General features: G+C 40.2%; 1 protein-coding gene across 2 annotated transcripts in view; it reads left to right on the plus strand.

Moving 5' to 3' along the window:
* Positions 1 to 218: 218 nt before the first annotated feature.
* The window catches only part of LOC106583974 (beta-1,3-galactosyltransferase 2), a 33,332-nt gene continuing 15,144 nt past the window's right edge, over positions 219 to 18,406 (plus strand). The window contains exon 1 of one of the 2 annotated variants that reach the window (XM_014168700.3): positions 219 to 1,006. The gene's annotated coding sequence lies outside the window, so the exon portion shown is untranslated. The remainder of the gene's footprint in view (positions 1,007 to 18,406) is intronic. The other variant, XM_014168701.3, reaches the window with a different exon arrangement.

The raw sequence follows: 18,406 nt of genomic DNA on the forward strand, positions 1-18,406 counted from the left end.
ATCAGACACGGGGGTTTCATAAACTTGTCAATTTGTAATGTGTGTGTGTGTGAGGAAAAAAATGTGTCCATCCATCAAGCCCACACAGAATTAAATCCCTTTAGGTGAGGGGAGGAGGGTAGAGGAACGGAGTGAATCTAAAACGGGTCACGTGGATCACGTGTGACCCCCTCTGCTAAGTATGCAGTGACGTTTGAGAGCTCAGTCAGTGTAGCGGTGCCTGTCAGCCTGCCTCTGCCTCTGCTTCCACGCTACAGCTGCTGCTTCTCCTCCCACTACAGAACAACGAAGCCCAGCCGAGAGGAGAGAGGCTGGACAGAGAGAGGGAGAGAGAGAAAGAAAAATAGGGACGAGAGCTTTTTCCTCGAGATTCAGGATCATGTTCTACTGCAGCCATCCTCAGAAACCCTGAGTGGAGGTTTGTTTTCTCTTTTCCTTTCTCTCTCTCTCTGTCAGACTGCCTAGCAACATGAGGGACTAGCCGCAGCACTATCACCACAGCTCGGCTCTGTCGTCCCTCAGCACTGCTTTCCTTTCCTTCAGCAGAGCAGGCTGAGGATAACAGATGCATAAAAGAGCAGTGAAGAGGAAACAAATGGCACAGTGAAGGCTTCTGTTTTATTTTAGGGCACATTAAATAAGGGAAGTGGGGACAGGAGGAGAAAGAGAGAGACCGGTGAGACCATTGGAGAGATAGGAAAGGTGTAGTGCTGAGACAAGGGTTGAAAAGAGGGGAGAAAGAACCTTAAACCTGTAGTCTTGGTGAGGCAGAGGAGGAGAGGAGAAGACACAGGCTGTGGAACGCACTGTGACAAATGGATGAGTGTTACACCAACAATAATACATCCAGACCCGGGCGAAGGGGATGTGTGTTGCGTGATTAGGCAGACAGGGTGGAAGTGGACATTACCCCAGATTTCGGAGGAGAGGAGCAGTGTTGGCGTGCCGAGTGTGTCGACAGACGGCACTAGTGATCACACAGTCCGTCTGCCAGTCACAGGAGGAGGTACAGTACTATATGTCTCATCAGCTCTGGCACTCACTCCCCCAATCCTCATTATTAATTTACCCCCCTCCATTCTCCTCTTTCCGTCATTCTCAACTCTCTCTCCCATCCTCGCTTCACAGAACATTTGTGGGTGTTAAAATCTCAGTTTTGAGGTAAAAAGTTTTGTGAGTGTTATATCTGAGTGTTGATTCTAGTGGTGCTTACATCAGTGACATTGAAATTGACGCCACCTGCGGTGAATAAATGAAGTGTTATTTGAACTATACTATACTGCGTTGAGAATACTATACTGCGTTGAGTTAATTATCATTAACTCTCTCAGAGTGAAAAAGACATGGGAGAGGCCTTATTATATTTCCCAGCATGCTTTGCTGCAGGTTGTTTTTTAGAATCGTAATTTTTTTTATGTACATATATGTTTCTTGTGGACATTGATTGAATAATTGATCTTATACTACATAAAGTAACAATACACTAAATCACATAGATGTTTCTAAACAAATTCAATCTGTAAGTTATTGAACTTATTTCACTAATTATTGAGATGGTTTCTCCACATTAGATGGTTTAGGTAGTCTCATTTATCATTCTTCCCTACCTTGGCAGTCATTCTAACAACAGATTTCAGGTGATTTAAAGTTCCAATTGTTAGACATCCTATAAGAATGGTATAACACTTTGCAAGCCAGCATAATGTGACTTGCCAATGTGGCCTGCAAACCATGAGTTTCAGGCCACTGTGGTAGGGTAGAACTAGGCTGTCAAAGTATGTACTGTCCCCAAAAAGTTTTGTATTGTCATAAATACTGTAACTTTAGTTGGTGAAGGCTATAAGACTGAAAGCCGTCAAATGCAACACACTTCTCTGTCACTAGCAAACACAGTCATGGGTGGTACAGGAACCTCTAAAATTCCCTTGAAAGGCAACCTGGGAAATAAATATGCAAATAAGGCTTTACACTCTACAGTGTTAAAACAAAACCCCAAATGTGTTACTGTAACACCATAGGTGTTAATTCCCTAACACTGAGGAAGTGTAACAGCATTAGCTCTAATAAAGTGTTCATTTCAGTCGGAATTTGCAACACCCAACACTCTTGGGGTGTTAATTTGTCAACACTTTAAAAAGTTTTAGTTGAACTCTATTTGAGATGGTCACATATAATTTCTATGAAAGTGTTAAATTGAAAACTGTGGGTGTTAAAATCCTAATAGCAAATGTGCTATCCATCTATGCATCCATCCATCAATATATCCTCTTCCCACAGCATAGCTAGGCTCACAGCTCTGTCGTTTACAGCCCTCTCAGACCTTTCAAAACCATTACCTGCCTGATCTAGTGATTCATGCTGGCACGCCGGGCAGATCACATTGATCCAATTCAATTAACACTGGCTCTATCCCATGCATCATGTCCATCCCACTGACTGGGGAAAATGGCACACTGGCCAAGATGCTTAGGGACAGCTAATTGCTGAGATGTCCCTTTAAAATGCATGGGGTTTGGCTCTTCATCTTGGTCACAGGCTTCCCCCTCTACTAAGAAACTTAAATAGGATCTAATTTTCAAAGCACGTCATCATTTATTGCAGCAGATTAACCTGCGAACACACACACGCAAAACCCAACACAGCAGTTTAACAGATGAGACACAAACAACCCAGCAAAATGACTTAACGCACAAGATACACACACAAACCAACATAGTGAATTCACCTGTGACACACACACACACACAACTTAACCTGTTGGGTCTAGGGGGCAGCATTTGCACGTCTGGATAAAAAAAATGTACCCGATTTAATCTGGTTACTAATCCTACCCAGTAACTAGAATATGCATATACTTATTATATATGGATAGAAAACACTCTAAAGTTTCCAAAACTGTTTGAATGGTGTCTGTGAGTATAACAGAACTCATTTGGCAGGCAAAACCCTGAGACATTTTCTGACAGGAAGTGGATACCTGATGTGTTGTATTGACTTTAAACCTATCCCATTGAAAAACACAGGGGCTTAGGAATATTTTGGCACTTCCTATTGCTTCCACTAGATGTCACCAGCCTTTACAAAGTGTTTTGAGTCTTCTGGAGGGAGATCTGACCGAACAAGAGCCATGGAACGATGATGTCCCATTAGACACCTGGCGCGCGAGTTCATGTTGGGTACCCTCGTTCCAATACGTTATAAAAGAGTATGCATTCGTCCACCTTGAATATTATTCATGTTCTGGTTAAAAAAGGCCCTAATGATTTATGCTATACAACGTTTGACATGTTTGAACGAACGGAAATATATTTTTTCCCCTCGTTCATGACGAGAAGTCCGGCTGGCTTACATCATGTGCTAACGAGACGGAGATTTTTGGACATAAATGATGAGCTTTTTTGAACAAAACTACATTCGTTATGGACCTGTGATACCTGGAAGTGACATCTGATGAAGAGAATCAAAGGTAATGGATTATTTACATAGTATTTTCGATTTTAGATCTCCCCAACATGACGTCTAGTCTGTATCGCAACGCGTATTTTTCTGGGCGCAGTGCTCAGATTATTGCAAAGTGTGATTTCCCAGTAAGGTTATTTTTAAATCTGGCAAGTTGATTGCGTTCAAGAGATGTAAATCTATAATTCTTTAAATGACAATATAATATTTTACCAATGTTTTCTAATTTTAATTATTTAATTTGTGGTGTTGACTTGACTGCCGGTTATTGGAGGGAAACGATTTCCTCAACATCAATGCCATAGTAAAACGCTGTTTTTGGATATAAATATGAACTTGATAGAACTAAAAATGCATGCATTGTCTAACATAATGTCCTAGGAGTGTCATCTGATGGAGATTGTAAAAGGTTAGTGCATCATTTTAGCTGGTTTTATGGTTTTGGTGACCCTGTCTTTGACTTGACAAAACATTACATACAACTCTTGTAAATGTACTGTCCTAACATACTCTAAATTTATGCTTTCGCCGTAAAACCTTTTTGAAATCGTAAAACGTGGTTAGATTAAGGAGATGTTTATCTTTCAAATGGTGTAAAATAGTTGTATTTTTGAAAAATTTGAATTTTGACATTTATTTGGATTCAAATTTGCCGCTCTTGAAATGCACCTGCTGTTGATGGAGTGCACCACGGGTGGCACGCTAGCGTCCCACCTAGCCCCAAGAGGTTAATACAGTTATTAAATCTATGATACACACACACACAACCCAACAGCAGCTGCATTGTTAACAAAGATCACCTATTCTCATTTAATTAAACTATTCTTACTAAGCTGCACCCATTCTGAGGGTTTGCAGTATATCTCACAAATACTACTACAGTATCAGAAAATGCCTCTGAGTTGCTACGGCTGAATGTGATTCGCAGGCATCAGATATGGCTGTGTGTACATCAGATATGGATTTGTTTACAGGGGGGCTCCGGTGGCCTGGCCTAAATTTGACCAGCGCCTAGGCGCTGAAGTATAGAAACACCCCGTCAATCCAGTAACATTAGCCCACACACACAGACATTTTCTCAGGGCCTGCCTTTCCTGCTTGTACTCAAGATTATCCAGATAGGCACAGAACAAAGAAGCCACGATTGAACAGAGAGAGTGAGAAAGAGAAAGAGACAAAGAAAGAAAGAGGAGTGAAGGTGTACATTTACCAGAAACCAATATACAAATACACTCGCTCTGAATGAAGCACAATAGCATGCAATTCCCAGGACATTCCCCATGTTTCAAAAAACCCAGAAAACTGAGACGTCAACCCACAGAGGACAGAATGTAAGAATACAAAGTAAAGTGCTGAGTAGATTCAATCAGACTCATATTCACGTCTCCACTAGGCTTACTTGAACATCGCTGTAAATGTTGTTCAGGATGATGGTAATAACAACACAAGCCGCTAAGTTATTTATAATCATAACATCAGATGAAAATGCCTTTAGATGTGAGAGCGATGGGGTCAGAGGGTACAGTGTGAGATTTCAGAACACTAAGCAATTCATTTAGACCCGTTCTGGAGCAGCAGCACGCACACAAAGAGACATCAGCACTGGATGGAAAGAGCATAAAGGCTATTCTTAGAAAAAATGGCATGTTCCGACTAAGGGGTGGGTTGAGTGATAACTGCTTAATGCTTTGGCCTCAGACTGACCCTGACGGAATCTGGCTGTAACAATAGGGGAATACAGCCATAGCATTGTATTACAGTCATAACCTGTACACATATTGAAGACTTGTGAGATTGCTTTATCAAAACAAATATCACAGTTATGGTAGTAGTCTACCTTGAATGGTTTATTCAATCACATTTATTGTGTGCACCACAATGTCCTCTCTAGACTCATTCAGCCAAACATGCAGTTAGTTGTCAGCTGGTCAGATTTCAGCAGCATCTGTCTGGTATACATAAGGTCATTTGTTTCATCAAATAATCCAGTCCCCCCAAAAATTACTATCCAGAGACCTTTGTTTTGACAAGGTCTTTGTTTTGGCCTCAATAAACAAACATATAGCATCACACACAGCTCAGTATTGAATATCAGACGGCATTTGACAGAGTGCCAATGACAACTATGAAAAAGAGAACGATCGATACTCTGACAAGGCGCGCATTTATAATAACTGACCGTCAACATATTAGACCATGGACTTTGATCGGATGAAAAACGTACAATGTTAATCTTTAAACTTGGTTTGACTGTCACAAAAACAAAAAACAATTTGAAGAGTTTAATTCCAAAATGCTATATGCACCAGTTATTATACATTTTCACCAGAAATGATTGCTTATGGATATCTTCATGTTTGTGTGAAATATCACTGTTCTCAGATCTTTTTTTATTAGTGTATTTTAGGTGTGTATTTTATATATATTGTGGCAGACCAGGGGGGTGGGTCAGAACGTATTTTCAAAACTTCATTTGTGTGATTAGGCAACCCTCATGAACTGTATATCAGTCATTTCTCCAAACAGATGTCAAAGAAAAGCTCTCTCTCTCACACACACACACACACACACACACACACACACACACACACACACACACACACACACACACACACACACACACACACACACACACACACACACACACACACACACACACACACACACACACACACACACACACAGCAAGGATGGAGTGTCACAGTGCGGTGCTTAAAGACACACAGAGCCTGCAATGGCATTATCATTATCTCTAGGCTGTGCCGAGTTCAATGAGACACCCCGCTTGACCGTAGCTCGCTCTGAGCGCAGCAACCATGAAAAAAAGTAGGCCCAAAATGAAGCCTGGCCCTAAATTGCAGGTGCTTTTGGGTGACAGCAGGAGAACAGTTAGTGTTAGAAGGACAATTCAACCACAGGAATGTTCCTAAGGTCCTCCCGATCTGTGCAAGCCTAACCTTGACCGTGTGCCATTAACCCTTAAGAGTAAAAACAGGGTTTTTTCATCTCACAGATTACAATGACATCTCTCCCCATAGGAATACAGAGAAGGGAGAGGTCAGACTTGTCTTCATGTGAATGTGTCTTTACCTATTCTTAAACCATGTAAAAGGATGGCGTGATTAATGGGGAACCAATTATTTGTCTCCACAATGTCTGTGCGCAGGTCACTCCCCTCAGTGAACTTGTCCAGGAGTGGGAACAAGAGGTGTTTTACTGAGGATGTGCCACTATGAGATAGCACTGACAAAGGAGATTTATGGTGTATTTTGATAAGAACGCCTAAAAAGCATTTCAGAGGACATGAGATAATAGTTCTGTTCAATACCGTACCAGGGAGGGACGGTTCTAGGGGGACCAGATACTGGGCTATACAATGAACCCTGTTGATATAGCAGTTACTGTCTGCTGTGTTTTATGGATATCTGTCATACAAAACTTAACCTTTGTGAACTGTTACTAAGATTTGTGGTTCGTCAATATACGTCGAAGGGGGTGTATCTTTGCTATAAAATATCTCTGTAGCCATTGTGTAATCACCTTATTCAATGGTTCATTCAAGAGAGTGCATTATTGAAGGTCAAGTGTTTTTGCAAAAGTATCTTAATTACTAAAGATGTAGTTAACTCGGACTGGTGTGTTTGTAACTCTCCTCATTTGGTAATGCAGAAATTAGCCACCACAAAGCCTACCACAATGAGAATATGTGTTTACTTTAAGCTTCCTGTGTCAACCGGAAGTGCCTTAAATTGGGGTCGTAGGGGCTGTTTTGAATGGTTAAAAAGGTCAGATCATTTCAAAACTTCATATTTGTGACTTGGCAACCCTCATGAACTGTAAATCAGTCATTTATCCCATCAGATGTCAAAGAAAATCTCTCTCACACAAACACACACACACACACACACACACACACACACACAGCAAGGATGGAGTGTCACAGTGCGGTGCTTAAAGACACACAGAGCCTGCAATGGCATTATCATTATCTCTAGGCTGTGCCGAGTTCAATGAGACACCCCGCTTGACCGTAGCTCGCTCTGAGCGCAGCAACCATGAAAAAAAGTAGGCCCAAAATGAAGCCTGGCCCTAAATTTCAGGTGCTTTTGGGGGACAGCGGCGGAACCATTAGAGTTAGAAGCACAATTCGACCTCGGGAACATTCCTGAGGTCCTCCCGATCTGTGCAAGCCTAACCTTGACTGTGTGGCATTAACCCTTAACAGTGAAAAGAAGGTGTTTACATCAAACAGTTTGCAATGACTTCTCTCCCCATAGGAATACATTTCCTATTCCCCTAAATTCAACCTGAAGCCTATGTGGGTTATGAATGCCTTATGAACCTGCCTTCGATGACAATCCATCAGGCCACTATGAGGTCTACCTGTGTCGATTCTAAGCTTCCTGGAGCAACCGGAAGTTGTTAACCTCTATGGGCTAGGTGGGACGCTAGCGTGCCACCCGTGGTGCACTCCATCAACAGCAGGTGCATTTCAAGAGCGGCAAATTTGAATCCAAATAAATGTCAAAATTCAAATTTTTCAAACATACAACTATTTTACACCCTTTGAAAGATAAACATCTCCTTAATCTAACCACGTTTTACGATTTCAAAAAGGTTTTACGGCGAAAGCATAAATTTAGAGTATGTTAGGACAGTACATTTACAAGAGTTGTGTGTAATGTTTTGTCAATTCAAAGACCGGGTCACCAAAACCATAAAACCAGCTAAAATGATGCACTAACCTTTTACAATCTCCATCAGATGACACTCCTAGGACATTATGTTAGACAATGCATGCATTTTTAGTTCTATCAAGTTCATATTTATATCCAAAAACAGCGTTTTACTATGGCATTGATGTTGAGGAAATCGTTTCCCTCCAATAACCGGCAGTCAAGTCAGCGTCACAAATTAAATAATTAAAATTAGAAAACATTGGTAAAATATTATATTGTCATTTAAAGAATTATAGATTTACATCTCTTGAACGCAATCAACTTGCCAGATTTAAAAATAACCTTACTGGGAAATCACACTTTGCAATAATCTGAGCACTGCGCCCAGAAAAATACGCGTTGCGATACAGACTAGACATCATGTTGGGGAGATCTAAAATCGAAAATACTATGTAAATAATCCATTACCTTTGATTCTCTTCATCAGATGTCACTTCCAGGTATCACAGGTCCATAACGAATGTAGTTTTGTTCAAAAAAGCTCATCATTTATGTCCAAAAATCTCCGTCTTGTTAGCACATGATCTAAGCCAGCCGGACTTCTCGTCATGAACGAGGGGAAAAAATATATTTCCGTTCGTTCAAACATGTCAAACGTTGTATAGCATAAATCATTAGGGCCTTTTTTAACCAGAACATGAATAATATTCAAGGTGGACGAATGCATACTCTTTTATAACGTATTGGAACGAGGGTACCCAACATGAACTCGCGCGCCAGGTGTCTAATGGGACATCATCGTTCCATGGCTCTTGTTCGGTCAGATCTCCCTCCAGAAGACTCAAAACACTTTGTAAAGGCTGGTGACATCTAGTGGAAGCAATAGGAAGTGCCAAAATATTCCTCAGCCCCTGTGTTTTTCAATGGGATAGGTTTAAAGGTAATACAACACATCAGGTATCCACTTCCTGTCAGAAAATGTCTCAGGGTTTTGCCTGCCAAATGAGTTCTGTTATACTCACAGACACCATTCAAACAGTTTTAGAAACTTTAGAGTGTTTTCTATCCATATATAATAAGTATATGCATATTCTAGTTACTGGGTAGGATTAGTAACCAGATTAAATCGGGTACATTTTTTTATCCAGACGTGCAAATGCTGCCCCCTAGCCCTAACAGGTTAACTTCTCAAGGGCCAGTGGGACGACCTACGTAACAGCCAGTGGAATCCTGTGGCGCGTTATTCAAATACCTTAGAATTGCTATTACTTCAATTTCTCAAACATATTACTATTTTACACCATTTTAAAGACAAGACTCTCGTTAATCTAACCACACACTCCGATTTCAAAAAGGCTTTACAACGAAAGCAAAACATTAGATTATGTCAGCAGAGTACCCAGCCAGAAATAATCAGACACCCATTTTTCAAGCTAGCATATAATGTCACATAAACCCAAACCACAGCTAAATGCAGCACTAACCTTTGATGATCTTCATCAGATGACAATCTTAGGACATTATGTTATACAATACATGCATGTTTTGTTCAATCAAGTTCATATTTATATCAAAAACCAGCTTTTTACGTTAGCATGTGACGTTCAGAACTAGCATACCCCCCGCAAACTTCCGGTGAATTTATTAAATTACTCACGATAAACGTTCACAAAAAAACATAACAATTATTTTAAGAATTATAGATACAGAACTCCTCTATGCACTCGCTATGTCCGATTTTAAAATAGCTTTTTGGTGAAAGCACATTTTGCAATATTCTAAGTAGATAGCCCGGCATAACAGGGCTAGCTATTTAGACACCCAGCAAGTTTAGCCCTCACCAAAGTCAGATTTACTATAAGAAAAATGTTATTACCTTTGCTGTTCTTCGTCAGAATGCACTCCCAGGACTTCTACTTCAATAACAAATGTTGGTTTGGTCCCAAATAATCCATAGTTATATCCAAATAGCGGCGTTTTGTTTGTGCGTTCAAGACACTATCCGAAAGGGTAAATAAGGGTTACGCGCCCGACGCATTTCGTGACAAAAAAAATCTAAATATTCCATTACCGTACTTCGAAGCATGTCAACCGCTGTTTAACCTGTTATGGCTAGGGGGCAATATTTTCAACCCTGGATAAAAAACGTACCCGATTTAATCTGGTTACTACTCCTGCCCAGTAACTAGAATATGCATATAATTATTGGCTTTGGATAGAAAACACTCCAAAGGTTCTAAAACTGTTTGAATGGTGTCTGTGAGTATAACAGAACTCAAATGGCAGGTCAAAACCTGAGAGATTCCTTTACAGGAAGTGGCCTGTCTGACCATTTCTTGAACTTCTTTGCCATCTCTATCTTTTACAAAGGATCTCTGCTCTAACGTGAGACTTCCTACGTCTTCCATGGGCGCACAGAGCCCGGGAAAAACCTGAATGTCGTCATCCCAGCCCTAGGCTGAAACACGTTATCGCCTTTGTCAAGTGGCCGATCAAGGGACTGTGGGCTTAGGCGCGTGCCCTGGCCGCCCCCGTCTTTGTGATTTTTCCTCTGTTTGCCGAAAAGGAGATTCCCGGTCGGAATATTATCGCTTTTTTACGAGATAAATTGCATAAAAATTGATTTTAAACAGCGGTTGACATGCTTCGAAGTACGGTAATGGAATATTTAGAATTTTTTTGTCACGAATTGCGCCATGTGCGCGACCCTGATTTACCATTTCGGATAGTGTCTGGGACGCACGAACAAAACGCCGCTATTCAGATATAACGATGGATTATTTTGGACCAAACCAATATTTGTTATTGAAGTAGCAGTCCTGGGAGTGCATTCTGACGAAGACAACAAAAGGTAATCAAACTTTTATAATAGTAAATGTGATTTTGGTGAAGGCTAAACTTGCCGGGTGTCTAAATAGCTAGCCCGTGATGGCTGGGCTATGTACTTAGAATATTGCAAAATGTGCTTTCACCAAAAAGCTATTTTAAAATCGGACATATCGAGTGCATAGAGGAGTTCTGTATCTATAATTCTTAAAATAATTGTTATGCTTTTTGTGAACGTTTATCGTGAGTAATTTAGTAAATTGTTAGCAAATTCCCCGGAAGTTTGCGGGGGTATGCTAGTTCTGAACGTCACATGCTAATGTAAAAAGCTGTTTTTTGATATAAATATGAACTTGATTGAACAAAACATGCATGTATTGTATAACATAATGTCCTAGGTGTGTCATCTGATGAAGATCATCAAAGGTTAGTGCTGCATTTAGCTGTCTTCTGGGTTTTTGTGACATTATATGCTAGCTTGAAAAATGGGTGTCTGATTATTTCTGGCTTGGTACTCTGCTGACATAATCTAATGTTTTGCTTTCGCTGTAAAGCCTTTTTGAAATCGGACTGTGTGGTTAGATAAAGGAGAGTCTTGTCTTTAAAATGCTGTGAAATAGTCATATGTTTGAAAAATTGAAGTTTTTGTATTTTTGAGGAATTTGTAATTCGCGCCACCCCTATCATTGGATATTGGAGCAGGTGTTCCGCTAGCGTAACGTCTAGATGTAAGAGGTTAAAATCAATTTTTATTCAATTTTTCTCGCAAAAAAGCGATAATATTCCAACCGGGAAAGCGTGTTTACGTTCAGAGAGAGAAAATAAAAACATGGGATCCCCTCGTGCACGAGCCTCAGTCTGATGGTCCTCTGATCGGCCACTTACCCAAGGCGCTAAAGTTTTTCAGCCAGCGGCTGGAATTACATAATTCAGCTTTTTCCCGGGTTCTGAGAGCCTATGGGAGCCGTAGGAAGTGTCACGTTAAAGCAAAGATCCTACATTTTCAATAAACAGAGCCAAGAAGCCCAAGGAATGGTCAGAGAGGGTACTTCCTGTACAGAATCTTCTCAGGTTTTTGCCTGCCATATGAGTTCTGTTATACTCACAGACACCATTCAAACAGTTTTAGAAACTTTAGGGTGTTTTCTATCCAAAGCCAATAATTATATGCTTATTCTAGTTTCTGGGCAGTAGTAATGACCAGATGAAATCGGGTACGTTTTTTATACGGCCTTGTAAATACTGCCCCCTAGCCCTAACAGGTTAAAAACACCCTAAAGGTGTTTTGATATAACCAACCTGCAGATTGTGAAAATCACTGCATTGAACCCTGTGTAAATCAGTCAATTCTTAACCTGTTAGGGCTAGGGGGCAGCATTGACACGGCTGGATAAAAAACATACCCAATTTAATCTGGTTACCACTCCTACTCAGTAACTAGAATATGCATATACTTATTACATATGGATAGAAAACACCCTAAATTTTCTAAAACTGTTTGAATGGTGTCTGTGAGTATAACAGAACTCAAATGGCAGGTCAAAACCTGAGAGATTCCTTTACAGGAAGTGGCCTGTCTGACCATTTCTGGAACTTCTTTGCCATCTCTATCATTTACTAAGGATCTCTGCTCTAACGTGACACTTCCCACGTCTTCCATAGGCTCTCATAGCCCGGGAAAAAAGAGAATGTCGTCATTCCAGCCCCAGGCTGAAACACATTATCGCCTTTCTCAAGTGGCCCATCAAGAGACACTAGCTTATGCGCGTGACCCCGACCGCCCCCGCCTTTGGGATTTTTTCCTCTGTTTGCCGAAAAGGAGATTCCCTGTCGGAATATTATCGCTTTTCTACGAGAAAAATGACGTAAAAATTGATTTTAAACAGCGGTTGACATGCTTCGACGTACGGCAATGGAATACTTTGAATTTTATTGTCAGGAATTGCGCCAAGCGCGCGACACTTCTTTACTATTTCGGATAGTGTCTGGAACGCACGAACAAAACGCCGCTATTCGGATATAACGATGGATTATTTTGGACCAAACCAACATTTGTTATTGAAGTAGACGTCCTGGGTGTGCATTCTGACGAAGACAACAAAAGGTAATGACATTTTTATAATAGTAAATATGATTATGGTGAGTGCTAAACTTGCCGGGTGTCTAAATAGCGAGCCCGTGATGCCTGTGCTATGTACTTAGAATATTGCAAAATGTGCTTTCACCAAAAAGCTATTTTAAAATCGGACATATCGAGTGCATAGAGGAGGTCTGTATCTATAATTCTTAAAATAATTGTTATGCTTTTTGTGAACGTTTATCGTGAGTAATTTAGTAAAATGTTAGCGAATTCCCCGTAAGTTTGCGGGGGGTATGCTAGTTCTGAACGTCACATGCTAATGTAAAAAGCTGGTTTTTGATATAAATATGAACTTGATTGAACAAAACATGCATGTATTGTATAACATAATGTCCTAGGGTTGTCATCTGATGAAGATCATCAAAGGTGAGTGCTGCATTTAGCTGTCTTCTGGGTTTTGGTGACATTATATGCTGGCTTGAAAAATGGGTGTCTGATTATTTCTGGCTTGGTACTCTGCTGACATAATCTAATGTTTTGCTTTCGTTGTAAAGCCTTTTTGAAATCGGACAGTGTGGTTAGATTAACGAGAGTCTTATCTTTAAATGGCTGTAAAATAGTCATATGTTTGAGAAATTGAAGTAATAGGATTTTGAAGATTTTGAAAATCGCGCCACAGGCTGGCAGTGGCTGTTACGTAGGTGGGACGAATTCGTCCCGCCGGTCCCATAGAGGTTAACCTCTTGGGGCTAGGTGGGACGCTAGCGTGCCACCTGTGGTGCACTCCATCAACAGCAGGTGCATTTCAAGAGCGGCAAATTTGAATCCAAATAAATGTCAAAATTCAAATTTTTCAAAAATACAACTATGTTACACCATTTGAAAGATAAACATCTCCTTAATCTAACCACGTTTTACGATTTCAAAAAGGTTTTACGGCGAAAGCATAAATTTAGAGTATGTTAGGACAGTACATTTACAAGAGTTGTGTGTAATGTTTTGTCAAGTCAAAGACAGGGTCACCAAAACCATAAAACCAGCTAAAATGATACACTAACCTTTTACAATCTCCATCAGATGACACTCCTAGGACATTATGTTAGACAATGCATGCATTTTTAGTTCTATCAAGTTCATATTTATATACAAAAACAGCGTTTTACTATGGCATTGATGTTGAGGAAATCGTTTCCCTCCAATAACCGGCAGTCAAGTCAGCGTCACAAATTAAATAATTAAAATTAGAAAACATTGGTAAAATATTATATTGTCATTTAAAGAATTATAGATTTACATCTTTTGAACGCAATCAACTTGCCAGATTTAAAAATAACCTTACTGGGAAATCACACTTTGCAATAATCTGAGCACTGTGCCCAGAAAAATACGCGTTGCGATACAGACTAGACGTCATGTTGGGGAGATCTAAAATCGAAAATACTATGTAAATAATCCATTACCTTTGATTCTCTTCATCAGATGTCACTTCCAGGTATCACAGGTCCATAACGAATGTAGTTTTGTTCAAAAAAGCTCATCATTTATGTCCAAAAATCTCCGTCTCGTTAGCACATGATGTAAGCCAGCCGGACTTCTCGTCATGAACGAGGGGAAAAAATATATTTCCGTTCGTTCAAACATGTCAAACGTTGTATAGCATAAATCATTAGGGCCTTTTTTAACCAGAACATGAATAATATTCAAGGTGGACGAATGCATAGCCTTTTATAACGTATTGGAACGAGGGTACCCAACATGAAGTAGCGCGCCAGGTGTCTAATGGGACATCACCGTTCCATGGCTCTTGTTCGGTCAGATCTCCCTCCAGAAGACTCAAAACACTTTGTAAAGGCTGGTGACATCTAGTGGAAGCAATAGGAAGTGCCAAAATATTCCTAAACCCCTGTGTTTTTCAATGGGAGAGGTTTAAAGTCAATACAACACATCAGGTATCCACTTCCTGTCAGAAAATGTCTCAGGGTTTTGCCTGCCAAATGAGTTCTGTTATACTCACAGACACCATTCAAACAGTTTTGGAAACTTTAGAGTGTTTTCTATCCATATATAATAAGTATATGCATATTCTAGTTACTGGGTAGGATTAGTAACCAGATTAAATCGGGTACATTTTTTTTATCCAGACGTGCAAATGCTGCCCCCTAGACCCAACAGGTTAACGTAAAGACTTAAAACTCAGGATTCTGTAAAAGCCTAACCCAATGAGGATATGTGTTTACTTTTAGCTTCCTGTGCCAACCCGAAAGTGCCTTAATTTGTGGTCAAAGTGGCTGTTTCGAAGGGTTAAAAAAGTCACATCTTTCCAAAACTTTATATGTGTGATTAGGCAACCCTCATGAACTGTAAATCAGTCATTTATCCCATCAGATTTCCAAGAAAAACTCACACACACATACAGCTAGGATGGAGTGACACAGTGTGGGGCTTAGAGACATACAGAGCCTGCAATAGTTACCTTTGTTCGAACTGTCAAAGAACCGTCAGAGCTAGAGCTCTGAAACATTAGAAACCTGTTCTAGAGCTCAAGTTGATAGTGCACGGTGAGTTATGTGGCTCGAGAAGGTTCTCAGACCGAGAAACAGCCTCATACATTTGCAATAACTTCAATTCATTTTGACCATTACAAAAATGATGACATTTACAAATGTCCCAGAGTCGCAAGACTAGGTGCATTGAAACCGCCTCGGCCCGTAGAGACGGACCCCAACGTTTCTGTCCGATAGCTCATTCAAGGACCCGTAGCAACGCCCGGAAAAAGTGGATTTTCAGCACCAATTAAGGTCGTTGCTCGGGCACTCGGGATTCGGGGTCGCCTCACATAGGCCTACACATAAAGTCAAAGCTGGACCTTCAGCTAGAACGTAACTACATGTTTTACATTTTGATTATGGTTTAATCTGAAGGCGCTGTGAATTATGGGCCTGCTCTGAAATATGTGATAGTTGGCTTCTAAACGAGTCGGAAAAACTGGGTTTGGTGTCAGATGGTATCAGTTTGGTGTCAGAATGATATCTAATTGACTGATGGACGCTGACTTGCTGGGTGACTTTTGTACATTTGCAATATGTTTAACTTCTATGGGCTACGTGGGATGCAAGCGTCCCACCCACGGTTCACACTATTCAACAGCCAGTGAAAAATCAGAGCGCCAAATTCGAAAACAACAAAATGTCATAATTCAAATTTCTTAAACAAACAACTATTTTACACCATTTTATAGATAAACATCTCCTTAATCCAACCAGGTTGTCCGATTTCAAAAAGGCTTTATGGCGAAAGCATAAAGTTAGATTATGTTAGGACAGTACATAGACAAAAAATTACACAGCCATTTTCAATGCAAGACAGGCGTCACCAAAAGCAGAAAACCAGCTAAAATGATGCACTAACCTTTGACAATCTTCATCAGATGACACTCCTAGGACATTTTGTTAGACAATACATGCATTTTCCGTTCTATCAAGTTCATATTTCTATCCAAAAACAGCAATTTACATCTGCGCGTGACGTTCAGTAAATGTATTTCACCCAAAACTTCCGGTGGATCAGTAGTACAATTTACAAAAATACTCATTATAAACGTTGATAAAATATTAAACTGTTATTCAAAGAATTATAGATTAACATCTCCTGAATGCAACCGCATTGAGAGATTTCAAAATAACTTTACTGGGAAAGCACACTTTGCAATAATCTGAGTACTGTGCTCAGAAAAATACACTACGCAATACAGATAGCCGCCATTTTGGAGTCATCTAAATGCATAAATAGCATTACAAATATTTACTTACCTGTAATAATCTTCATCAGAAGGCACTTCCAGGAATCCCAGGTCCAAGTTGTTTTGTTCGATAAAGTTCATAATTTATGTCCAAATAACTTCTTGTTGTTCGCGCATTCAGTTCAGCTACTCCGAATGTAGGAAGCGTGCGGAAAATGTGAAGACGAAAAGTTAAAAAAAATCTATTTACGTTTGTTCAAACATGTCAAACGTAGTATAGCATCAATCTTTAGGGCCATTTTAACGTGAAACTTCAGTAATATTTCAACTGGATCATTCCTGTGTCTTGAAAAACTTTTTGGAACACAGGTCCCATCTCACATGAATGTGCGCCAATGAAGTGATGTCATTCCCTGGGACACCAACTTCCCAGCCTTCTCATTCGGTCTCTGTTCATCATAGACGCCTCAAACAACTTTCTAAAGACTGTTGACATCTAGTGGAAGCCTTAGGAAGTGAATCCTTTGTCACTGTGTGTTCCATTGCCAATGACTTGAAAATACTACAGCCACAAGATTTTCATTTCCTGATTGTATTTTTCTCAGGTTTTTGCCTGCCATATGAGTTCCGTTATACTTACAGACACCATTCAAACAGTTTTAGAAACTGCATAGTGTTTTCTATACAAATCTACTAATAATATGCATATTCTAGTTTCTGGGCCAGAGTAGTAACCTGTTCAAATTGGGTACGTTTTTCATCCGGCCGTGAAAATACTGCCCCCTAGCCCAACAGGTTTTAAACAGTATTAGACCATCACCAAAATGACATTCTGAAATCAACACCAACGAGCGATGGAGAGGAACCAGAATCACTGCCCGGCCATCCCGAGTTCATCGGGCCAGTCAATTTCACATTCCTGCAGTTTTTTTGAGCATGTCAAATTCGTGATGGTAAATGCCCATTGAAACATATTGCAAATGGACAGTACATTTGCAATATGATTCAACAGTGAAAAGACATCACCAAATGGACATGATGAAATCAACACAACGAGTGAGGGAGAGGAACCACTATCACTGCCCAGCCATCCCAAGTTCATCGGGCCAGTCGCATTTCGGCAGTATTTTTGAGCATGTCAAATTCGTGATGGTAAATGCCCATTGAAACATATTGCAAATGGACAGCCGTGCACCTGATGATTGGAATGGGTTATCAGAAGCACATTTTTAAAATGGTTTTCAATGCCTTTAGGGGGAGCAAGGGGTCTACGGTTGGGTAGGGAGCACCCCCCACCTGTGCCCATCCAATAGGGGGGTCATTTTGGTCATTTTGAATGTTTTTCAAAAAATCGTTAAAAAACAACAGAGTCCCACTTCTCCCTCACCATACATGACAAATAGACCATATAGGTTTATTCATGGCTTAACATAGGACTATATATAATGTGGGCAGTATAAATGCCATTTGGACATGGTTCACTGACTTTTGGGTTTGGAAACCGACTTCCTATGATCGTACATGGCAAATGGACAAACATCCTGATTTGGCACATTCAATACTTTCATATTGCATTTGGTCATTTCTTATGGCATTTGGAGAAAAAAAAGAAAAAAAAGTGAC

Source organism: Salmo salar, chromosome 23 (genome assembly GCF_965601325.2).
Source record: "Salmo salar chromosome 23, fSalSal1, whole genome shotgun sequence".
NCBI lineage: Eukaryota > Metazoa > Chordata > Actinopteri > Salmoniformes > Salmonidae > Salmo > Salmo salar.